The 24,073-nt window shown below is 37.0% G+C and overlaps 1 protein-coding gene and 1 long non-coding RNA gene across 2 annotated transcripts in view; both read right to left on the bottom strand.

Moving 5' to 3' along the window:
- The window catches only part of LOC127987560 (uncharacterized), a 1,055,570-nt gene that overhangs the window by 394,640 nt on the left and 636,857 nt on the right, over positions 1-24,073 (bottom strand). The window lies entirely within an intron of this gene.
- On the bottom strand, positions 5,792-11,692 carry LOC127987640 (uncharacterized). Its single transcript, XR_008161297.1, has 3 exons — positions 11,504-11,692; positions 8,111-8,221; positions 5,792-7,184 (listed from the first exon to the last, which is right to left on the bottom strand). It is a non-coding gene; the product is annotated as an uncharacterized LOC127987640 (long non-coding RNA).

The following is a 24,073-nucleotide window of genomic DNA, read 5'->3' on the forward strand; positions in this document are numbered from 1 at the left end:
GAGTAAAAGTTGTAGAATTTTGTACAAGTATGCTTGTACAATATAATTGTATAATATTGTATGAATTATTACTACTACAACATGCTCTTTGTTGACTGTTCTTCCTGATGGGCTATGTGAACCAAAATTTAAGAAACATCAAATGCTGAGAAAAATGTATCTGCAGTAAGGTTCAGTCAAGGTGCTCAGACGCACAGACGTACCATTGGAAGTGTTTGCCTTTGCAGCTTTTGGTCTTCTTCATAAACGCACAAGATGGTCAAATTCAAATCTCATGACAGGCCTTCCTGAAATATAAACATATTGAGACAGTTTGTTAAAATGATCTGTGACCAAAATATTTGATTAACACATAATATAAGGATGCGTTCATTAAAGCAAATCAGTTATAACTAAAAGTCTTCAACATTACCTGTGAAGGGTTGATCCTTTGAAGGACTTGTTCAGCCCCCTTGACAGCTTCTTCAAAATCAGCATTGGGAGCGTGGAGTTGAAGTTCCCTGTTAATTCTAGCAGAGCGAGAGAGAGGGAGAGATTTTACAAGAGATGGCTTCTTTAAAGATCTGCTGGATTACAGGTTGTTGTGGAGTATGTAATCCGACATAACTGCAAGACAGAAAAAACACTGAACTACAATAACTTCACAAAAAGGTATTAAAAGCGTGGAAAACTTAGCGGTTACTGTGCTTTACAAATAGTGTAGAGTAAAAACACAGTTGCTGTGGTAAAATCCTGGTAAGTGTTGTGGTTATTGTGTGTTAGTTAATACAAATACCAGATTAAACTACGGTTAACGTGGTAAACCCATAGTAAATGTTGTGGTTATTGTGCATTAGTAACTACAAATACCAGAGTAAAACTATGGTTACAGTAGGAGAAGCATGGTAAATATGCTGTAGTTACTGTGTGTGTATTGGCTACACATGACCTGGTCGAGCAAAAGTTTGGCTATTATTGTAAAAATATGGTAAATGTGCGTAACTTTTTACACAATCACGATTATCACGCGATATTGGGTTGGGTGCTTTGTTGTGCTTGTATTAGTCATGTCTAAAAGCTGAAGACCCATATGTCACATCATTATTTATGTAAAACTGCAACAGGTCTACATACAGTACAGGTTAGCTTAGGCTAATGACAATGGTAGGCTAGCTGAGCAGCCCACTGACCCATAATTTGAGCATACGCTGCCCTTTAAACACACGACCCTGTCTAACGTGATGCAGAAATACTGAAATAATTAAAAACAATACGTTAACCACGTGATATCATTACAAAAAGAAGAAGCAAAAAAGGTCTTTACCCTTGCTTACCTGTTTGAAGGTACGCGCATCAGGTGAACTGGACGAGCCTCGCTGGTGACGGCACTGCCGCTGAAGATGATGCGTGTTATTTGGACGCATCTGCTCTCCACCGAAATTAATGTGAAGGATTGGCGTATCATATGCACGCAAAAATGGCATTTGGCGTATATGCATTACACGCAACTAGAAAGTGTAAAGTCGTGTTATTTATACGCAGAATGATGAGAACGGGTTAAACACACTTTAAGGAATTAGGCTGATAACTGTGTCTCTAGGAACTTTCAATGTCTTGGAAATCTTCATATAGCCTTAGCCTTTATAAAATACTACGATATTTATTCTCTTTAGCTTTTGTGAGATCTCTGTTGACATTTTTGCTACTCAACTTCTACACATGCATGGGCTAACTGTATGTGTAACGGCTCAAACTAATTCTGTTTTTAATAGTGTTTCTAAAAGCTTAATTGTGTTTTGAGACTGTTTTATTCCCTACTATGCAAATAAGTGATTTAAAAACAGCAATGTTGAATAGGGGTTGAATAATTATGACATATCAGTATTATTAAAAAGTCTTATAACTCAAAAGTATTACATTATATATTGGCAATATCACTTTTAATATTCCAGTGAACTGTTATAGATGCAATTTTTATTTTATCCTGGATCTTCAGAAAAGCTTGTATTTGTAAAGTACTGCAGTCTCTGGGGGGGTTGAGTAATTTTGATTGCAACTGTAAACATATTTTGGTCCAAAAATAGCAAAAAAAAAACTATGACTTTATTCATCATTGTCTTCTCTTCCGTGTCTGTTGTGAGAGAGAGTCCAAAACAAAGCAGTTTGTCATATCCGGTTCGCGAACTAATCATTTGATGTAACCGGATCTTCTTTAACCAGTTCACCAAAATCGAACTGAATCGTTTTATTCCTTTAATGTTCACTCCAAGAAAAAAACAATGTAAAAATGACTTGTTTGCATTTTTTAGATTATTGGGGCACTAATAACACAATTAATTTAATAGCATTTAAATGATCATTTAATACCTACAAAGACAAAAACAAAGTTGAAAATGTAAAAATACCATGAAACAATTCATGTCAAGTAAATTTTATTTCAACAAAAGAAATGCACTCCCATTTTCTGCAAAAATTCCAACAATTTTAACGACAATTGTATTGTCTAAAACATATGGGGCCCTCTCCAACTTCTCAGCTCTGCTATGTATAATCTCCAAAGAACTTTTGAACTCAAAACTCAAAAACGAAACATCTTTCAAATAAAATGCACAAACAAAATAGGACCTATGGGAACCTTGGCCAAGTTATTTTCGATGGTATGCTGCGAAGCATTCCCTCTCTCCGATCAAGAACAGGAAAACATTGCAATTCCCACATTTCCATCTTGACACACCCTTTGGGCAGAGGCAGCACCGCCCCCGGTTGTCAGTATGAAGTGGCAAATGTCCATAGTTGTCTTAGTGTACATCTGGTTGTGGTTTGGGGGGTCATGGGGGGAGGCACTTCTTCTCACAGGACATTTGTGGTGCAGAGGCAGATGATGGTCTGCCAACTCTGGGTACTGCCTTGTTGACTTGTTTCAAACTGTGAGCCACAGCCAGGCGAAATCTTTTGAGAGGCATTGGTTTTTCCTTCAGTAGGCCACAGTCTCTCTTGTAGACCAGCCAGGCATTGGAGATGGACAGGTCAAGGACGTATCCAAACGGGGGAAGTACCAGCGTCGTGACTTGGCAGGGGTCTTGTACAGGTGAACCAGCATGTCAGAAAGATCAATGCCACCCATACGCTGATTGTAGGCAGCAATGAGTGAAGGGCATGGGACAGCAATCTTCACTTCATCTTTGCTCCACCTTTGGACACTTGTAAGGGGCATGATCCCACAGGCATTGCTCAGGAGGGTAATACATGTATTGTCATACCATTTGACTGCGAGTACTCCTTCAGCAGACTTATAGTCAAGAGCTCCACGTCCTCTCTCCATCAGCTCTTTGTCTTCTATCAGGTCAGCTCCACCGATGCGGTTTGATCGGGCTGTGCTGATGCACTTGATGCTGAGATTTGCGTGCAGGCTCAGGATCAGGTCGAAACTAGTTAAGTAATTGTCAAAGAAAACAACTGAAAGCCGTGGCTGTGTTATGGTTTTGCATAATGTTGTCACCACTTTGCTCCCTGGAAGTAGCTCCTGCTCTTCCTCACTTAGATTAACATTGAAGAAGGTGGACGGCCCTTGATAGAGCAGTAGGTCATGGATAATGCCAGATGAACTGGCACGACAGAACACTTTAAAGCCCCACTTGTCAGGTTTATTGGCAATGTATTGGCGGAGATTGCCAACCCTTGTGCCTTTATAAGACACCATGACTTCATCCACACTGTGCTTGTAGGTAGATGGGATGAGGAGACATTGCTTACGAAGCATCACAAAGAGGGGTCGGATTTTGTAAAATCGGTCAGGGCTCCCATCACACTGCTGATTATCATTGAAGTGAATGTAGCGACGTAATTGCTTGAATCTCCTCTGCGGCATGATATCAGCAATCACGTTGAAGCGTGATCATACATATTAAACCATTTAAGTATAATAACACTATAACTGTAACATATTGATAACAATGCATGAACAGCAGTGTTTTTATTCCATGGAAAATAGCGAATTGTAATAAAATTAGCATAACTTCACCAAACTGTTACCATGCGGTTGAGCTGTCATTCCATGCCAACTCAACCGTATGGTCAAGCATGTTTTAAAAAAATTATTTGACCATTATAAGAGGTTTCTGTTTTGCATCAATTTACATAATTCTGTTAAGTAACGTGTTAGATGATATGAAATGTTGAAAAAACGAACTCACCTTTGAAAGTACAGCCAAAATTAGTCCAAATGTCAGAGGTGATTTTTCAATTTTAATCTTGCTAGCAGCATGATGAGTGAAAAGTTCTACTGTCAAAAAATAGAGTGACCTCTAGTGGATGTTAGGAGCATAGCATACCTCAACCAAGTTGTAGAGATGACCCAATCAGCTTGAGTTCAGTTCCACACATTTTTCAATAAGATATAGGGACTCAAAAAGTGATCTACCAAATGGTTGAGCAGAACGCGTCTCCAATACGCATTAATCCACAAATGACTTAAGATGTTAATTTCTTTAATGTGGGTGACACTCCCTCTGAGTTGAAACAAACCAATATCCCGGAGTAATTCATTTACTCAAACAGTACACTGACTGAACTGCTGTGAAGAGAGAACTGAAGATGAACACCGAGCCGAGCCAGATAATGAACAAAAGATTGACATATTTGACATTTTATATATAAAATGAATAAATAGGCCTATATGAGAAATACATTTTTACTTAAGAAATTAAGAAAATGAACAAAAAACTGTGCAACAAGTAGCCTAGTATGTGCTGCGCAAAAGGAAACCAGACGACAGAAAGAGGCATCCTATTTTTCTTTAGGCTTATTTTATGCATAAAGGTTTGTTTTTATTGTGAATGTGCACAAATACAGGCAAACCGTTTACAATTACGATGATCATTTTGACTAAAATGAGAAGTTGTTTCCACAGTTTCACTGGCAAAAAAATAAATAAATAAATAAATCAAGTGATTGTGCTGGGGCAGCATACACACACAGTTACTTTGACAACGCAGTCTCTTCATTATCATAATAAAATACAAAAACACTGATAAAATACAGTCAGTCAAACATGAAAAAAAAAAAAACACTGCACAGTTTAAATATGCAGTAAAATCTGTGCCATTAAGTGTTATCACTGTACCACCGTGATGTTATGCAAAATATTATGTTTTACGTAGATATTTGAACGTGAGTGAAGTCCATAATAAATACAAATACATCGGAAATACAGAAACATTTGATTTTGTGTCGAATGGGAGAGCAAATGTTGGTTTCAGTTTCGTTTTGGCTTAAATTAATTTGTTTTGGCTTGTCGTCTGTATTGCTATAGCTTCTTATATTTTTAATTCTTGTTCTTTTCTAAATACTGTTAATTGAAAGGATTTTTGTGGAGTGAGGGGAACTAAAATAGCCTAGCTATGTAAACTGTAATCCGGTACTGATTCCAAATTACATGACAAAAATTATAGTTAGTAACATAATCCATTACATTACACATTTTAGGTAATCTATTTAGACTACTTTAGATTACTTTTGACCTAACTTGATTTAAATAGGATAATATTCTACCATATTGACATAAATATACAAAGAGTAATATATACATACATAAATATATATATATATATATAATCTCATTTCACAAAGCTTGTCAGAACATTCTGTTTTTGCTTCACATCGGGTTATTATTCAAATTGTGTGTATGATTATTATTATATAACTAAATGATATGAAATTATACGTATATGAATTATATAACAAAAATTAAATAACTGTAATAACAGATTTAGGTTAAATAAAGATGTCAGTCTTTATTTTTTTATTTTTAGGAAACAAATAAAAAAATTAATAAATAAACTAATTATCTTTCTAACATTCTGTATGTTGCTCAAAAACAAAATATATATGGTGTCCAGTTTTTAACCCAGTAATTTAAAAATAACACATTTTTAAAACAAAAAATACGAGTTCACATATCGCACCTAAACACACGTGGAAAACGTAATTAGAACTAGCTACTAAATTAGTTAAAATTCCTATCCATATACAGCTATGATTCACGATCCCCAGACTGACTCAAATGATTCGCGATTCCCAAACTGACTCAAATGATTCGCGAACCCGCTACGAACTCCCGAACTGACTCAAATGATTCGCGATCCCGCTCCGAACTCCCGAACCGACTCAAATGATTCGCGAACTCGCTCCGAACTCTCGAATTGATTCAAATGATTCGCGCTCCCCAAACTGACTCAAATGATTCGCGAACCCGCTTTGAACTCCCGAACTGACTAAAATGATTCGCTATCCCCAAACTGACTCAAATGATTCGCGAACCCGCTCCGAACTTTCGAATGGATTCAAAATGATTCGCGATCCCCGAACTGACTCAAATGATTCGCTATCCAGCTTCGAACTCCCAAACTTACTCAAATGATTCGCGATCCGCGAACTGACTCAAATGATTCGCAGACCCGCTCCGAACTCCCGAACTGACTCCCGAACTCCTAATAAATATACCCATTTAAAGGTTTGCTGTTAGCATGAATAGACTTCAATTACTTTTATTCAGCAAGGATGCTTTAAAAAGATTGAAAGTGACAGTATTGACATTTATGATGAATTCTATTTCAAATAAACATTGTTCTTTTGAAATTATATTCATAAAAACCTAAATAAAATAGCACAACTCATTTTTCAACAGTGATATTAAAAGGGGTCATATGATGTGATTTCAATTATTCCTGTCTCTGTGGAGTGTTACAAGCTCTTAGGGGAGCATAAAGAAGATCTGTAAACTTGCAAAAACTAAAGTCTCAAATCAAAAGAGATATTCTTTATAAAAGTTAAGGCTCGTCCACATCCCCCTGAAACACCTCGTTCAAACACGCCCCACATCTCTACATCACTACGTGGGAAGATTTGCATAACTCCGCCCAGGTGTTCACACAAAGAAAGAAGGCATAACTTTTATTCTGGCTCAATCATAGTCATTGGTTCATTTTTATAATCACTGCGTGAACCAATGGTTGTGCAGTTATACTGCGTGATTGAATAAGTCTTCAGTCCTCTGAGAAAAAGGAGTTTTCCCCAAAAGAGTCTATCGATGCAGTACAAGTCAAGGATTGATAGGGAACTATCACGTTCATGTTTTGATTTGAACAAATATATTTTTTGAGTTTTCCTTTTTTGAAAGTGCTGTTGCTCTTCAAGATAGTTGTTTTCTGTAAGAACAAAAGCAAATCATTTATAAAAGTGTGATCATATTCAAACAGGGACATGACACTGCATCACTTTTATTTTTCTTTCTGTTATCAACTGTGTTTCCCAAACTCTTTCGTTTAAATAGATAATAGTAATATATTCAACAGTTCATCTTAATACCATATAATTGTGATGATTCAGTCAAGGATGAGAAGTGAGGATTTCCAGCGGAGCATAATAAGGTTTTATATATATATATATATATATATAGATATATGATAGAGAGAGAGAGAGAGACATCACGATAACCAAACACAACACTGCCTGGGCTATGAAACATAGATATAATAAATGTAACTGATGGTGAGGAATTCGTAAGCACACAAATAATGACTTCTCAAATGGATGATGAACATAATCAGTTCTTATGGTTAAAGAAGAAGGTATTCACTACATTAAATGACAGTAAAAGGTAAAATGCAAGAAGTCATTGTGTGTATAATGTATATAGTGCTTGAGAATGAGGCATGGTGTAAGAGCTTGAATGGACTTTCTCCAAAACTAAACAGTAAAATGCCTTGAAAGTGAATACAGTGATAGTCAGGGGCACTGAATACATATCGATTGAGATATGAGCTAACCTATAAAGAAAACTTTTTTTATTAGTGTTTGAAATAATAATTGACTTAAGGACATATCTAGTGCTGAAGAGCGACTGTAAATTGACTGTAAATGATGATTTTGTTTTCAATTCTGAGATATTTATCATCTATTGGCTACTTTTAAAATATCAATGTTATTTTTGAGTAGAAGTTCTGAAGCTCTGAAGTTCTGTAAATCATTTGTAAATATAAAACACAGTTTGTTAAGGTTGTGTTTTTTCCAGCAATCCTCTAAAACTGCAGAAGTGTTTAAAATGATTCTCTGAAAGCAGACTCAGTCTTACCTCTGTTTCTGTGAGAGACTCATCTTTCCTCTCTTCTCTGACAGACTGCAGATGAACAGCTCAACACTGAGATCTTTGTGTCTCTGAAGACGATCAGATGCTCATCATGACCTGGACATGACAATCAGATCAAGATCATGACAGTTCAGAGGAAAAAATGATGAAGAAAATAACTAGTGCTGAATCTTTGAGAAGTTTAAATCATGTTTATCGTCTCTCTCTATCAGAAAGAAGAGGTTTGATTTGATCACAGAATACTTTCAGTTTCGCATCTTAAAATGGAAGGAGGAATAAAATATCACTTAGGTATCATACAAACAGTGCAGTAGTCAGAGACTCAATCTGTTAACGGTGCATGTGCTGATCCAGCAAACAAACATCCAATCAGGAGCCAGCCTCAGGTGCGAGACTCAGTGTTCTCAGTAGAGCCCGACCGATATATCGGCCGGCCGATATTATCGGCCGATATGAGCTAATTGCATTTAAATCGGCATCGGCGTTTATAACGGCCGATGAAACATGAGAAACAGTCTCATATTCTTCACTCATGTTATGAGTGTTGCATAGTTTGCCCACCAGAGGGCGGTCTGCAGCTCCAGAGTTGCAACAGCGCCAGAAATCCACAAAGAAGAAAGCGATCAGCCAAGCCACCCAGGTGAGTCTGTCGTTCGTCATGTGAAATGATTGTAGATTTAGTTCATACACTGTATATAAAAACGGTGTGGTAGTTCTAGTTAACGGTCCTATCATTATCACTTCTAAATATTCTGTAACATCACTTACAGCAGCTAATGCATTGCTATATTAGATTAGCCACAAAGCTAATACCATGTTTATCAGTGGAAGAGCGCGAACGTTAATAAGAGGTCGAACTATAAAGTTAGCGTTTAGTGCTTATTCTATTGCGGTGTGTTTCCCACATAATGACGGCGTAATGGGCCTTTCACACAGGACGCGGTATGCACAGCGCTTGGCCGCTGGGTTTAGCGTTGCCCTTCAGATACAACGCGATTTGCCCTGCTCTGCGCTATGGCGTAGGCGGAGTTTTAAAAACTTTTAGCGGGAGCTCTTTCATAGTCTGTTGTTCCTCTTTTCGGTCAGCAGCAAACATGTATCTGTCCCGTTGTAAGAAGCGAGCGATAGCGCTAGTCCTGCTGATGAGAATTAAGAGAGAAGCAAGGAAGAAGAGGCTACCCTCAGGCCCAGGGAACAATTTGGTGAATTCAGGCTGGTTACGTTACTCTAACGCTAATATAGCTTCCTTTTTAGCAGGCCCCTTAAATGCTTGCTATTAACTTGTTTGAAGGTGGTTCTTCTCAAAATTGACAGCGGTGTGTTCATGGCACTAACGTTAACCATTTTGATTCAGACTGCACAAAGAGAAGAGGAGAAGATATACGGGTCCGTTGTGAATGTGTCTGTGAGAGCAAATATAGTGTAGTTACAGTAACTACAGTAGGTGCGTCAGAAATGATTAAATCAGAGGGGACATGTAAATAAATGTGAGCTGAACAAGCGCTTTTTTCTTTTCTTTTTTTTTCTTACATATTGTTTCAAAGCAGCTTTACAGACATAACAGGAAAATGTTGAAATAATATTGTTAAATATAAGGAGGTTAATACCTATTGCTTGACAAATAAAAAAATATATATATATTTCTCATTTTTGCCTATGTAGGAGATCCCTGTTTATTATTATTATAATTCTAATGATGACATGAGTAATGATACATGGTGATATTATTAATACACATGCTTATTCTTTCTATGTCTCTCTTTCTGCCCTACAGATGGCTGAAAAAGGTGAATGATGTAGCAGCAAAAGTGTGGGACTACTTCTGCAAATACTTTAACTTTAACTTTAGTATTATAATTTATTTACAGTACACACACAGACTGTTAAAATCAGCTTCAACTGGAAGAAAATAAAAGTGTTAAATGTTTAAAATCAGACTGTTTTTTGATCGTTAAAAAATATATACTTTTGATGTGCAATTGTTTAGTGATTGAGACCGTAATCTAAGGCTTTTTTTTACATAAATCCCTTCTGGAAAATGGTTTATACAGCCCACATACATAGAACAGGCAGATATTTTGCCATTGAATGTTATGTAAGTGCAGCTTATAGGAAATGGGTCTAATATCCAGTTTATTTTCAAAATCAAAATATCGGCTTATAAATCGGCTCTTTTCAAGTTAATATCGGCATCGGCATCGGCCCCCAAAATTCCATATCGGTCGGGCTCTAGTTCTCAGCAGTGATCACGCATAGGCACAGGATTTTAGAGTTTAATTATTATCATCATTATTATTATTAATTAATTAGGATGTCAGAGTCTAATTAATTTAAGTGGGTACGGTATATAAAATATGTGAAAAATATGGATTCAGTACAGTATATAAAAACAATAAAGGCATAATTTGAAAAAGCAAGACTTGAGCATTATAGCGAATAATACTTAGATCTTTACATTTGGTTTGATTCATTTCTCTCAAATAGTGTCAGAGTTTAATTAATTTAAGTGGATACAGTATATAAAACATGAAAAACATGGTTTCATTATTGTTTTTAAAAACAATAAAGGCATAATTTGAAAAACCATGTCTTGTGCATCATACTGAATATTATTACAGTTGGTTTCATACCTTTATCTCAAACAGTGTCAGAGTTTAATTCATTTAAGTGGGTACAGTATATAAAACATGAAAAAATGTGGGTTCAGTACTGTATATAAACATTTAAATGCATAAACTGAAAAAAAAAGTCTTTGGCATTATACTGATTATTCTGAATATTTTACAGTTGGTTTAATAACTTTAGTTTAAATGTTGTTGTCGTTTAATGGATTTATATTATTGCATACATTAAAAGTTGTACAATTACTATAAAACACAAAATTGTTATTCCAAAAATGGAGCTTTGTGCAATAACAGGGATGTTTTTCTAGACATTTTATGATTGGTTTTATATTATAACGACACATAGTTAAATTGTTCAATTAATTTAAATGGTTAATTTGTTTACTTTTTTTCCCCTAAAAATTAAGCCTTGTGCAACGTAAAGGGCATGTATTTATGAGTATCTATGAGTTAACTATGAGTTAGTTAGAGCTCAAAACATAACAGCCGCAAAGAGTTTGTTGTCCAATGAATGTCAAACGTCAAACTAACTTTACCGTCGTTAGAAATATTCTTAATTCTACATTTTTACAAACTTTTACGCGTCGATCGCCTTTAAACGGTTTTTTGATTAATATCTCTCTGTTTCTCGGTGGTTTGTTATTCGTCGACAGACAGGTATAAGTTATAACTGAACAAATCCCGCTTCATCCAGCTCTGAAACGCGTTCATCATTCTCCTAAATAAGTGTAATGGTGAAAGTATTCAGACTTACTTGCAGTAGTTCAGACGATCTTGTGCTGCAGGAACAGAATCCAGAAGTCTTTCAAACACTTCTTCTTCTTCTTCTTCTTCTTCTTTGTTTTTAACGGCGGTTGGCAACCAGCTTTTGGTGCATTACCGCCACCTTCTGCTTCGGAGTGTGAATCAGACAATAGGCTTACAATCTAGTTTCCACATTTAAACAAAAAAAAAAAAATAAATAAATAAATAAATAAATAAATTAACACCTACACACAATCATTCATTACCCAACACACTTTCCCATATCCCTGTTTATCCTCATAATCTATTAAACAAACCTGTTTCCCTTAAGAAAGTTAACAATATTCTAACCTGTGCTCTGTCACCTATGCTCATCAATCCTATTAAAGTTAATTCCTGAATCCCTAATTCCCTCAAATTATTCTCCATTATCACTCTCTGGTCCTCATACCTCCTACATCTTATAATTATGTGCTCCACTGACTCCTCTTCTTGACACCACTCACACAAGCCTGTCTCGTGTCTTCCTATCATTTTCAGGGATTTGTTTAGCGCACCGTGCCCCAACCTTAATCTTGTCACTACGGTTTCCTCTCTCCTGTACCCTCCACCTAACCTAGTTATTTTTACACTCTTTTGAATATTATAGAAATGCCTTCCTTTCTCCTCTCTGTCCCATCTTTCTTGCCACATTTGGTTGTTTTTTTCCCAGATGATACTTTTGACCTCTGCTTTACTTATTTTAATTTGCATTTCTATATTTCCCTTCTTTAAAGCCTTCTTTGCCAATTCATCCACCTGCTCATTCCCTTTCACCCCTACATGTGCTGGAACCCACATAAATTGAACCTGTCCTCCTTGATTTGCTATCCTTGTTACTGATTGAAGGACTTCATATAACACATGCTGACGGCTTTTTGAGTGAAAAGACCTTAAACTCACTAGGACTGAGGATGAATCGGATAATATCAGCACCTTTTCTTGTCTTGTTTTTTCAACCCACCTTAAAGCAACTAATACTGCTACCATTTCCACTGTGTAAACTCCTAAAAAATCTGACGTTCTTCTATTAATTCCTATTCCTTTAGCAGGAATTGCCACCCCATATCCTGTCACTCTTGTCTCAGGTTTCTTAGAACCATCTGTATATATATGTATGAATTCTTTATAATCTTTACTTATGTGATGCTTGAATGCACTTACCAAATCTATTTGATCTTTTCCTTTCTTCTTTAACTCTAATAACTACCAGTCAATATCAGGCCAAACAAGTACCCAAGGAGCCACCATCGGATATACAACTGCAGGGCTCATCTTCATATTAAATACTCCAAATTCTTTTGCTACCTCATTGCCTACTCGACTAAAATTATCTCTGTTACATCTTGCATTTTCCCATGTCTCCTGCAACACTACTTTTGTGGGGTGGAAATCATTATGTCCCTGCAAATTAGCCCAATAGTTTGTCATCAACTGTCTCCTTCTTAATGCTAACGGCATTTCTCCCATTTCTACCTGTAGTGCAGGTACTGGTGAAGTTTTAAAAGCACCACAACACACTCTTAATGCCTGTGCCTGAATCATATCTAGTTTCTTTAATAAAGATTTGGCTGCTGACCCATAAGCTACACTGCCATAATCCAACACAGATCTTATCAGTGCCACATATATTGTTTTTAATGCAGAGCAACTAGCTCCCCATTTCCTACCTGTCAAACATCTCATCACATTAATTACTTTTTTGCATTTTCCTTCTACTTTCTTTATATGATCTGCCCATGTTAACCGTGAATCGAAAATTACTCCCAAAAATTTGAATGTTCCAACCCTCTCTAATTCTTTCCCATACATATTTAACCTCATCCCTTCCTTAATTTGTTTCCTGGTGAAAAAGACTGTTTGTGTTTTTTCTATTGAGAACTTAAACCCCCAATCATATCCCCACTCCACAACCTCATCAATTGCTCCTTGTACTTTCCTGATTGCATGCTCCATATTCCTTCCCCTTTTCCACAAAGCTCCGTCATCCGCAAACAAAGACCTCCCTATATCCATTGGCACCTTTGTGAAGACATCATCAATCATGATGATAAAAAGTAGTGGGCTAATCACACTGCCTTGAGGCGTTCCATTGCCCACAGTGTACTGACTTGACATGTCTGACCCTATTCGTACTTCAATTTTCCTTTCAAACAGAAAATTCTTTATCCAATTAAAAACTCTTCCACCTACACCCATCAAGTGCAACTTTATTAACAATCCTTCCTTCCACATCATGTCATAAGCTTTTTCTATATCAAAAAACACAGTAATGACTGATTCCTTATTGACCTGAGCCTTTCTTATTTCATTTTCTAGTCTTATCACCGAATCCATTGTACTCCTACCTTTCCTAAAACCACTTTGATAATTTGCTAGCTTTCCACTTTTTTCTAGTATATACGATAACCTTTCTGTTATCATCCTTTCCATAATTTTGCATACATTTGATGTTAATGCTATTGGCCTATAACTGGAGGGTTTAGAAGGATCCTTGCCAAGTTTCCTTATTGGAACGACTACTGCCTCTTTCCATGCATTCGGTAATCTTCCCTCCTCCCACACTCTATTATAAAGGTGCAGCAACTTTAAGAGTGCTCCTTTCCCTAGATGTTTTAGCATCACATAGCATATCTGATCTTTTCCTGGAGATGTTGGTTTAGCTCTATTTATCGCTATCATCAACTCTGCCATATTAAAAGGATCATTAATTTTATCATCAGTTTTTCCCCTCCAGTCTAACACACCTGGATACATATCCATTGTTCTTTCCTTTCTCACTTTGCATACTTCTGACAGGTTATCTGAACTGTGAATTTTTACAAATGCTTTTGCCATTATCTCTGCCTTATCCTTATTAGAGATAGCTATTCCTTCCTCAGTAATTATAGCTGGAATTTCCCATTCCTTCCGTACTCCTCCCATCCTTTTTATCATTCCCCACACCTCTCCCACAGGTGTTGTTCTTCCTATTTCATTGCAAAATTCCCTCCAACTAGCCCTTTTCGCTTGACGTACTGTTCTTCTCACATTAGCCTGCGCCTTCTTATACTGAATCAAATGCTGCATGTTATGGGTGTTTTTTACTAGTTTAAATGCCCTATTCCTGTTTTTAACAGCCTGACGACACTCTTCTGTCCACCATGGTACCAGTTTTTTATTCCTCCTTTGTTTATTCTTGGGAATAGATCCCTCTGCTGCCATGATTATTGCTGATGTTATTTGTTTGTTAATTTCTTCTATATTTCCAGAAATGTCTATCCGTAATAATGATTCCTCACTCAATTGCTGGAATTTTACCCAATCGGCTCTTCTAAAACCCCATTTATGTATTCCTTCACCTGGTCTTATTTCCACTCGCTCTCCCACTGAGCATGATACTGGGTAGTGATCGCTGCCCACTGTTGTATCGCTCCAAATATGCCAGTTACTTATTCCAGCCAAGGAATTAGACACTAAAGTAATATCTAATGCCGATTCATTTCCAGTTGTTATGTTTATTCTTGTTCCTCTTCCGTCATTCATACACACTAATTCCTTATCATCCATCAAATCTTCTATTACCCTTCCATTTACATCTGTATGTGAACCCCCCCATATTTTACTGTGAGCATTAAAATCTGCACACCATATTACTTTTTGTCTATTATTTCCTTGTATACTTAATAACTTATCAATTTCCAACCTTTTACAAGGATTATAGTAATTTATTATAACCACTTCCTCCCCTCTTTCCCACAATACTACCACAATGTATTCTAGATCCTCTCCCTTTTCTAGTACCCTATATGGAATATCTTGCTTAATAAATGTAGCACACCCTCCTCCTCCCCGTCCCCCATTATCTCTGTCATTCCTTATACCCATATATCCCTGAATCACAAAATCTAAATTTGGTTTTAACCAAGTTTCTTGGATACATAATACATCTGGATTTACTTTTCTGTCCTTGATGAAATGTTTGAATTCCTGGCCATTGGCCAGTAAGCTTCTAGCATTCCATTGTAAAATTAAAACCATTATTATAAACCAATACATGTTGCTTCCTGGCTTGACTGATTGGTAAGGTTCTCCCTCACTTCTTCCCATGTCAGTCCCACTAGTCCTAAATGATTTACTGCTGCTTTGACAACCAGCTGAATTTTATCATTTTTTGATTTAACTTCAGCTGTACTGTTTATCACTCCTGCAATAAACGTCACCAAGTCCTTTTTGTCCACATAAACCTTGTCTCTTGTACTTTGTAGTTGTTCTACTACCCCCAATTCTGCTTGATTTATGGTAATATTATCATGAATTCTTGACACTCTTGCTGCTTCTGCATAAGTGATCCTTTTTTCCACTCTTATTTTCTGGATTTTATTTTCCTGTCTCATCACCTCACACCCTCCATACGCCACATTATGGCTTCCTCCACAATTACAACATTTTGGTTGCACTCCTGTTCCACACTTTCCGTAGTCATGCTCGCCCCCACATCTTGCACATCTCTTCTTCTCTTTACAGTTATTGGCTATATGTCCAAACCTCTGGCAATTAAAACACCTCACTGGTTTTGGCACATACAGTCTCACTGGGTAGCTCATATAACCTAGGTATACCTTTTTTGGCATATTCTCCCCCTCAAATTCTATCAAAACCGTTTCACTATCCCTTTTCACTCCTTCTCTTGTCGCTTTTAATCTTTGTGCACTCACTATTTCCCCCCCTTTAATATGTCTCTTAAGTTCTTCCATTCCTACATTCATTGGTATCCCTGAGATCACTCCTTTGCATCCTCCACCATTTCGTGCTCCCACCCTCCTAGTGTTTATCACTTTCAGTTTTCCAATCTCTTTTACTTTGAATGCTTTCTCAAGTTGAACTTCATTAGCACACTTGACCAACAAATTTCCATCATTTAGGACCTTTGCATATAAAATCTCCCCTATCTTACTTGCCAGATGTTTTGTTAATGCAAACGGGTTGATAATTTTCATGCTCTCTTGATCTTTGTCATTGAATCTTATTATGACTATAACATTATCATGTATTTCCTTCTTATTTTGCTCTTGTCCTTCTTCCTCACTTTCCGACCCGTCATCATTTTCATTTCTTATTCTTTTATTCCCTTTTGCTTGACTGTCTTTCTTTTTCGAAAGCTCACCCTTTAATTTCCCCTCATTTTCTTCATTTTTCTCTTCACTATAATCCATTTCTGCCCACCTACCTATGTCTGATCCATTCACGAAGCAGTCGTGCTCAACCGCTCCTAATTCAGTGTTTGCGATGTTTTTTGAATTTCCCGCTTTCAGTCGATTACTATTTCCTCGATCACGTCCTGCTGATGTCGCCGCCATTCCACCGGAAAACCTTCAAACACTTCCGGTTTGTGATCGCTGTTAAACACCTGTGCGATCTTCACGATTGATGTTTGTCACCTGACACGACTTCATCTTGGAGAAAATCAAAGTCCAGTTAACAACAGATCTCGTGCATCAGCGCCACCAACTGGACAGGAATGTGAAGCACAAACACACCTGCTTTCTCCTTCTTCTTCCTTCTAACAGCAGATCCCAAACTAAAACAGTGTACTAGCGCCACCTGCTGTTTCTTCACATTCTCCCTCTCAATCTGCTCCATTCACCTCCTTCTGATACATTACTCTGAAGGGTTAATGAATAATGACAAATCTTATCAAATAATCCAAGACAAACATATCAGTCTGAAAGGTAAACATTATATAACAGAATTATATACAGTCCTATTTTTTTTTTTTTATTTATTTCATTACAGCAAGTCTATTAATTCAGATTTATTGATTTCATTCAGTTATTCTGTAGGTTATGATGAATAATTAAGATATACGAAATGTATGATTCATTGAATTAGTTCAGAACTGGTTTAATAAACTTCACATAATTACTCTGAGATTACTGACTTTAGTTAAGTCAGAATCAATTCAAATGTCTCAATTTATTATCAGTCAGGTAAATATGTATTATACCAATTACAGAGCCAATTCAGAGATATCAAATCAATAGAAAACATCACTTTCTCAAAGACAGATCTAAGAGTGAGTATGGAGTGTATATGAACACACTGCACACTACGAGCTCATCTGGATACAGAAGGACCCGGATCTTCTTACAACATTTCCTTAAGTACTTCAGACCAAAGCAAACACTGATGCATTGATCACGTGATCATTTACATCTTTTTGGGGACAGATGGTAACTCACATTAAAGACCCTGGGACCTGACACACACTGTCAGTACACTGTGCCTTTTCCCAATGCTATGTGGCATATTGATGGCAATCATAAACCCATCAGGTACTTGCGTTACAATGAAAACTGTAAGAGTCAGAATGTAAGCAATGGTGTTAACTCTGTAGTGTTAATGTATTCGATCTAATAATGATTTGTTTTCATTCACTTTTTAGAACAACCCACAGTGGCCTGATTTTCTCAGCAGATTTGTCTCGTCTCCCTGTTTTACTGCCAGTTGACAGACAATGTTTCTCCCTAAGTCAAGACTGAATATACGGGTAAGCATCAAACATCTTGAGAGGAAAAGTACTGCAGAGAGGCTCCTGACTTGAAGGCGATTCCTTGCAACTGTGGCAGTGGCATTGAGGACAGAGAAGCCTCTTTCACATTCAGAAGAACTTGCCAGGTATGTTTTGCTAGCAGTCAACAACTTTTTGAGGACCTTCCCATTCTGATCACTGTTGAGCTTCCAATTTCTGAAGTCCTCAACTGCCTCCCTACTTGGTACTTCAAGCATCTTTGCCAGGTCGTGGATCTCTTTCTCCCCAAAGAGAATAAGAGACTCCCTGGATTTTGGCCAGTTTAGGGGATCCAGTGGTGTTATAATCTTTGTAAGATTTGTGTCAGGCATTCGTGGAGAGAGACTGTCGATGATGGCTTGGAGGAATAGGAATCTCTACTTCCCTGGGGTGATCTTGAAAGCCTTCAACACCTCAATTGTCATCTTTATTTCTCGTGTGGCCTCCATAAGAGAAGTGCTTCTGTTCTGATAAAATAAAAAAAGACAAATCTAAACTAGATAAACTTTGAAGTTGGCTTGAAAAAGTTATTTTGATAGATAGATAGATAGATAGATAGATAGATAGATAGATAGATAGATAGATAGATAGATAGATAGATAGATAGATAGATAGATAAATTGATAGATTGATTGATTGATTGATTGATTTGACATATTCCTCAATTTAACGGTCTTGTTCACACTTAATCTGAAGAAAAACACTGTACCTACCTGAAGTTTTAGGGACAGATTGTGAAGTTCACGTAGCACATCTTTAATGGTTCCCAGGTCATTAACAAAGCCAGTGCATGTGAGGCAGCTAGCAGCTTAGCAGCTTTATGGTAAAATACACTCGATCTACACTTTTGATGATAAGAAACAGCAGTTCAGTATATGTACCTGGTAATTTTGGTACATTCCCGGTGGAGATTATTCGGCCAACGAAGCGTAGGGAACTAATCCGAGTCAATCTGATCATCTGGCTTTTTTCCTGAGACCAACATACAGACCTGTTGCTATCAGAACTAAATGCCAAATCAAGACTGTGCAGATCTGGACTGAGGAAACAGAATCTGCACTACAGGACTGTTTTGAAGATACTATGTGGGAGCTCTTTGATCATACAGACATTGAGCAATACACCACCACAGTACTGTCATACATTAAGTTCTGTATTGAAAATACCATCCAGACTAAACAGGTCAAACTGATCCCTAACCAGAAGCCCTGGTTTAACAGAAATGTATGTACTCTTCTGAAAGCTAGGGATGCTGCCTTGCGATCTGGGGACCAGGAGGCCTACAGGAAATCCAGAGTTGACCTCAGAAGAGGGATCACTTCTGCAAAGAAAAACTACAAGCTGCGCATTGAACAGCATTTTAAAGAAAATAATCATCACAGCATGTGGCAGGGACTCAGGACAATAACAAATAATACAGTAAACTAAGGTCCACCCTCTTCTGCTGACCCTTCTCTTCCAGACCAGCTGAATCTCTTCTTTGCACGCTTTGAGGATGGAGCCAGTGTAGGACAGACCATTGTCAGTGCTCATGTGGACGAGCAACCAATCGTACTAGATCAGCACCAGGTCAAGCGGGCCTTGCAGAACATAAACATCAGAAAAGCACCTGGACCAGATGGGGTCCCAGGACGTGTATTAAAGGTATGTGCTCAACAGCTTGCAGCTGTTTGGACTGACATATTTAAAAGGTCATTGAAGGAGGCTATAGTTCCTACCTGTTTAAAGACTGCTACCATCATACCTGTTCCAAAACAGACAACTGTTGCATGCTTGAACGACTAGAGACCAATAGCATTAACACCAGTCATAATGAAATGCTTTGAGAGATTGGTACTGAACAGCATCAAGGCCTTCATTCCAGTTAATCTGGACAAACATCAGTTTGCCTCCTCCAGCTCAATCAAATCCCAAAAAATGTTTTCTGTCTCACCTTCTCCTGTCACATCTCCTCTGAGGTATAGGATGAGGTAGCTTCTCCCAAATGCAGTGCTTTCATCTAAGTTCATCGTAAGTTGTAATATTATATTTGTTGTCGTTACTGTGAATATATTTAAGAAAGCACTATATGATAATCATGCTACTTATCGGCCGGCAGCCATATCACCCTGGAGCCCAAGACCGGTTGCCCACTGAAGCTAAGCAGGGCTGAGCCTGGTCAGTACCTGGATGGGAGACCTCCTGAGAAAACTAGGTTGCTGCTGGAAGAGGTGCTAGTGAGGCCAGCAGGGGGTGCTCACCCTGTGGTCTGTGTGGGTCCTAGCGCCCCAGTGTAGTGATGGGGACGCTATACTGTCAACGAGCACCGTCCTTCGGATGAGACGTTAAACCGAGGTCCTGACTCTCCGTGGTCATTAAAAATCCCAGGATGTCTTTCGGAAAGAGTAGAGGTGTGACCTCGGCATCCTGGCTAAATTCGCCCATTGGCCTCTGACCATCATGGCCTCCTAACAATCCCCATATCCGCTGATTGGCTTCATCACTCTGTCTCCTCTCCATCAGTAAGCTGGTGTGTGGTGGGCGTTCTGGCGCACTATGGCTGCCGTCGCATCATCCAGATGGATGCTGCACACTGGTGGTGGATGAGGAGATACCCCTTGACTATGTAAGTGCTTTGAGTGTCTAGAAAAGCGCTATATAAATGTAAAGAATTATTATTATAATTATTATTATTAAGGTTATTATTAATGGTGATAAACTTTGAACAGTGCACATGTAGGCATTTAATTTCATTTAACTAATTTATCTTGAATGTAGTTACACAACCCTTTCATATTTTCAAGCGGAAGTTGTCATAGTTGGGTAAACTTCTATAGTGGTGAATGAGAGACTACATTAAATATATGTTTTGTCACAATAGTGTTTCTACAAGAGGGAAAAAATAGAAAGAATTTGATACGATTACGATGCTGATGACATTAATCAATTTCGATCTCTTGATTCACTATCAATTCACATGAATAGGCCTACTGTACTTTTCTTGGGTTAAATTCAGTATTTTTATTGCATTAATATTCACTTGTGTGCTTATACTAGTATCTTTTTAAAATTTATAATTCGAAACTAAATATTTATTCAAATGCAAAACCTAAAAATAAGCAAACAGTTATGACCTGCAATACTCTTTTGAGCAACTAGACTACCGTATTTTCTGGACTATAAGTTTTTTCATAGTTCTAACCAAAAGTTCCTTCAGAAAACAGCATGTGGCGCACTTGAGCGTATTTTCAGACGCACATCTAATTTGAAGGAGCTTTTTATGGGAGCGGCAGCGCAATACTTTGATAAAAAAATAGATAGGGCTATGTCAAATATTTTTTTTATTTTAGTTTTAATGAAAAACCAGGGGACCCCCCCAAAGTCATTTTTTTGGGCCTTATGGGGGGGGTCCCTTGATGCTTATGGGGGGTCCCGGACCTCCCCAGCCCCCCCTCAATTTGAACACTGGACTTATATCTATCTGCACAGAATCCCCTGAACGCAGAAGTGAACGTGTCTGTGTGTCTCTGAATGAACTCCTTTTGTGGAAGCGTTCTTCAACACAACAACAAGCAGAAACACGACAACTAAACTCTAAACATTCACAGCATTTTATTATAATAGTGTCCTCATTATAATGTTATACTGTAAAACCGAACAGTGAAATTAATCAAATGAAATTAGGGTAACACTTTATTTTACAGTCCTGTTCCTCATGTACATACTATGTACTTATTATTGTAATTACAATAACTATGTAATAACTAGGTACTAACCCTGAACCTACCCCTTAACCTAACCCTACCCCATGTAGTTACCTTTTATTACCAGAACTTTCTTAGATAAATACACTATAAGTACACTTTAAGTACATGTTAGTAAAATAAAGTGCAACCGAAATTAGTTAATTGCACTCAAATAATAATGAAATTTCATTGGACTTAATTTAAATAAGTTCTGTAAACTCAAAATTGTTGTAGTAAGGTGAACTTAAAATTATTGCATTTTCAAGTTCCCAGCATGCTTTGCATCAGAAAACAAGGAAAATAAATGTAGAAATTAAGTGTTATTTTGTGTGTTTTTACACAAGATTAACATAGAGGGACTTAAGTTAGTACTTAAATGTTGTGTTATGTCAGAAGTTACAAAGGTTTCTATTATGTTGTTTTTGTAGTGTTACCGTTGTGGTGAAGAGTAGAGCCTGTGGTTAGGTTTAGGATGGACAACAATAGACTATATTTGAGGGTATTTCCTACATTATATGAGTTGAAAAATAGAGAAAATTTTGAGTGAAGTACTCTCTAATTATAAGTTGAGAAATATCAATATTTATAAGATAACTGAGATAATTTAAGGCAACTGGAAATGTAATTTTTAATGTAATGTAATTTTTAAACTTTAGAGTTCTGTGAACTTATTAGGGTTTACAGTGTATGGTAACAGACACTTAAAAATATATATTTTATTGAACTAAAAAATATTAAGTTAATTTGACTTAAAATATTCGATGTAATCTGTTTCAACAATTTATTTGAGTTAAGTGAACTTGTCGGGTTTTACAGTCCCAGTCATAGTTGTTTGTCCTATCTATTCTATCTGAAAAAAATAAAATAAAAATCACACTAATATGCTGATTTGCTGCTCAAATATCAAAGTTCATTAAGTTCATTTGCTGACCATTTGATGGTTTCATTTAGATTCATTAATAAAACTAAATGGCCATTGCTTGGATTTAATTTATATCCAAATAAAAATCCTAAATGACACACTACACACTGAGCATACTGTACTCTAGATACTCAACTGTCTGGTGTATGAATATTATAAGATTATTTTATCAACATCTGAGTCTGAGCTCTCCGTTGTGAGGAAAGCTGACAGTTGACTCATGAAGTGTTCGTCTGTTTAAGTCGAGCATTATCCAGAGAAGATCTTGACTTCACTGATGATTAGCTGTTGTTCTTACACCCTCACCAGAGAAAACATCTGGACTCAGACAACTAGACTCCAAGATCAACAAGCAGAAAACAGAGATGATAACACTGAACACCTCAAACCCCTCAGCAATTAAAGTACAGGAGCAGACCTCTGTAGAAATGAGGAGTTTGTAGACCTGGGCTTCGTCATTAGACATGATGGAGGACAGACAATGACATCAAGAGACGCATTAGCAAGAGCAGAAACAGCTTTATAACACTGAACAATATGTGGAACTCCAACACTAGAATGACTCTGTATCAGAGCTGTGCCCTTTCCACCTTACTTTACAGATCTGAATGTTAGAGAACGACAGAAGCACTTTACCTAACTATCAACTTTCCACATGATGAACCTCCAGAATCCTGCAGATCTTCTGCTCCAAAACATCTCTGACCAACAACTACTCATGCGGTGCAATTAAGAAAGTACAGCACATTTAGAAATATATTAACTGAGAAAAATAAAAATGAATAAAAACACCGACTTCTTTTACCTGCTGTACATATAATGGGAACATTTCTGTTATTATGCATGAGCTATTTTTATGCTTTATGTTTCATGTCTACAAGTTAGCCTATATTTAAAACAGTTTAATAATACTTAAAACAGACAAGTAAACTTTTCACTTGTTTTTAACTGTATCTGGCATTTTATTTACATGAAAATATAAAAGTGTTAAAAAGAGTAAATGTGTTTGAGTATTTAGAGGAGAGTGAAAGACACAAATGCTGTTAACTTGTGAAAATGTTTAGTTGATTTGATGAAGGAGAGACTCCATCCACAGAACAAAGACTATATACTGGATATATGTACATTAACAACAGACACACGACTAAATAGAAAGTCAAATAGAATAACAATGTGTATAAAACGTGATAAGTTTCACACACTGTGGATTTGCTTTATATCTTTTGACACATTTAAGTGCTGCACTTGACAATCACATTTACACATCTGAATCATTATGAATGAGTTTAATAGAAATATTATTAAACTGAAGAGCCAGACAGACTCATCTGAGCTTCTTCCTCC

The sequence above is a fragment of the Carassius gibelio genome, chromosome B22 (genome assembly GCF_023724105.1).
Source record: "Carassius gibelio isolate Cgi1373 ecotype wild population from Czech Republic chromosome B22, carGib1.2-hapl.c, whole genome shotgun sequence".
NCBI classification, from domain to species: Eukaryota; Metazoa; Chordata; class Actinopteri; order Cypriniformes; family Cyprinidae; genus Carassius; species Carassius gibelio.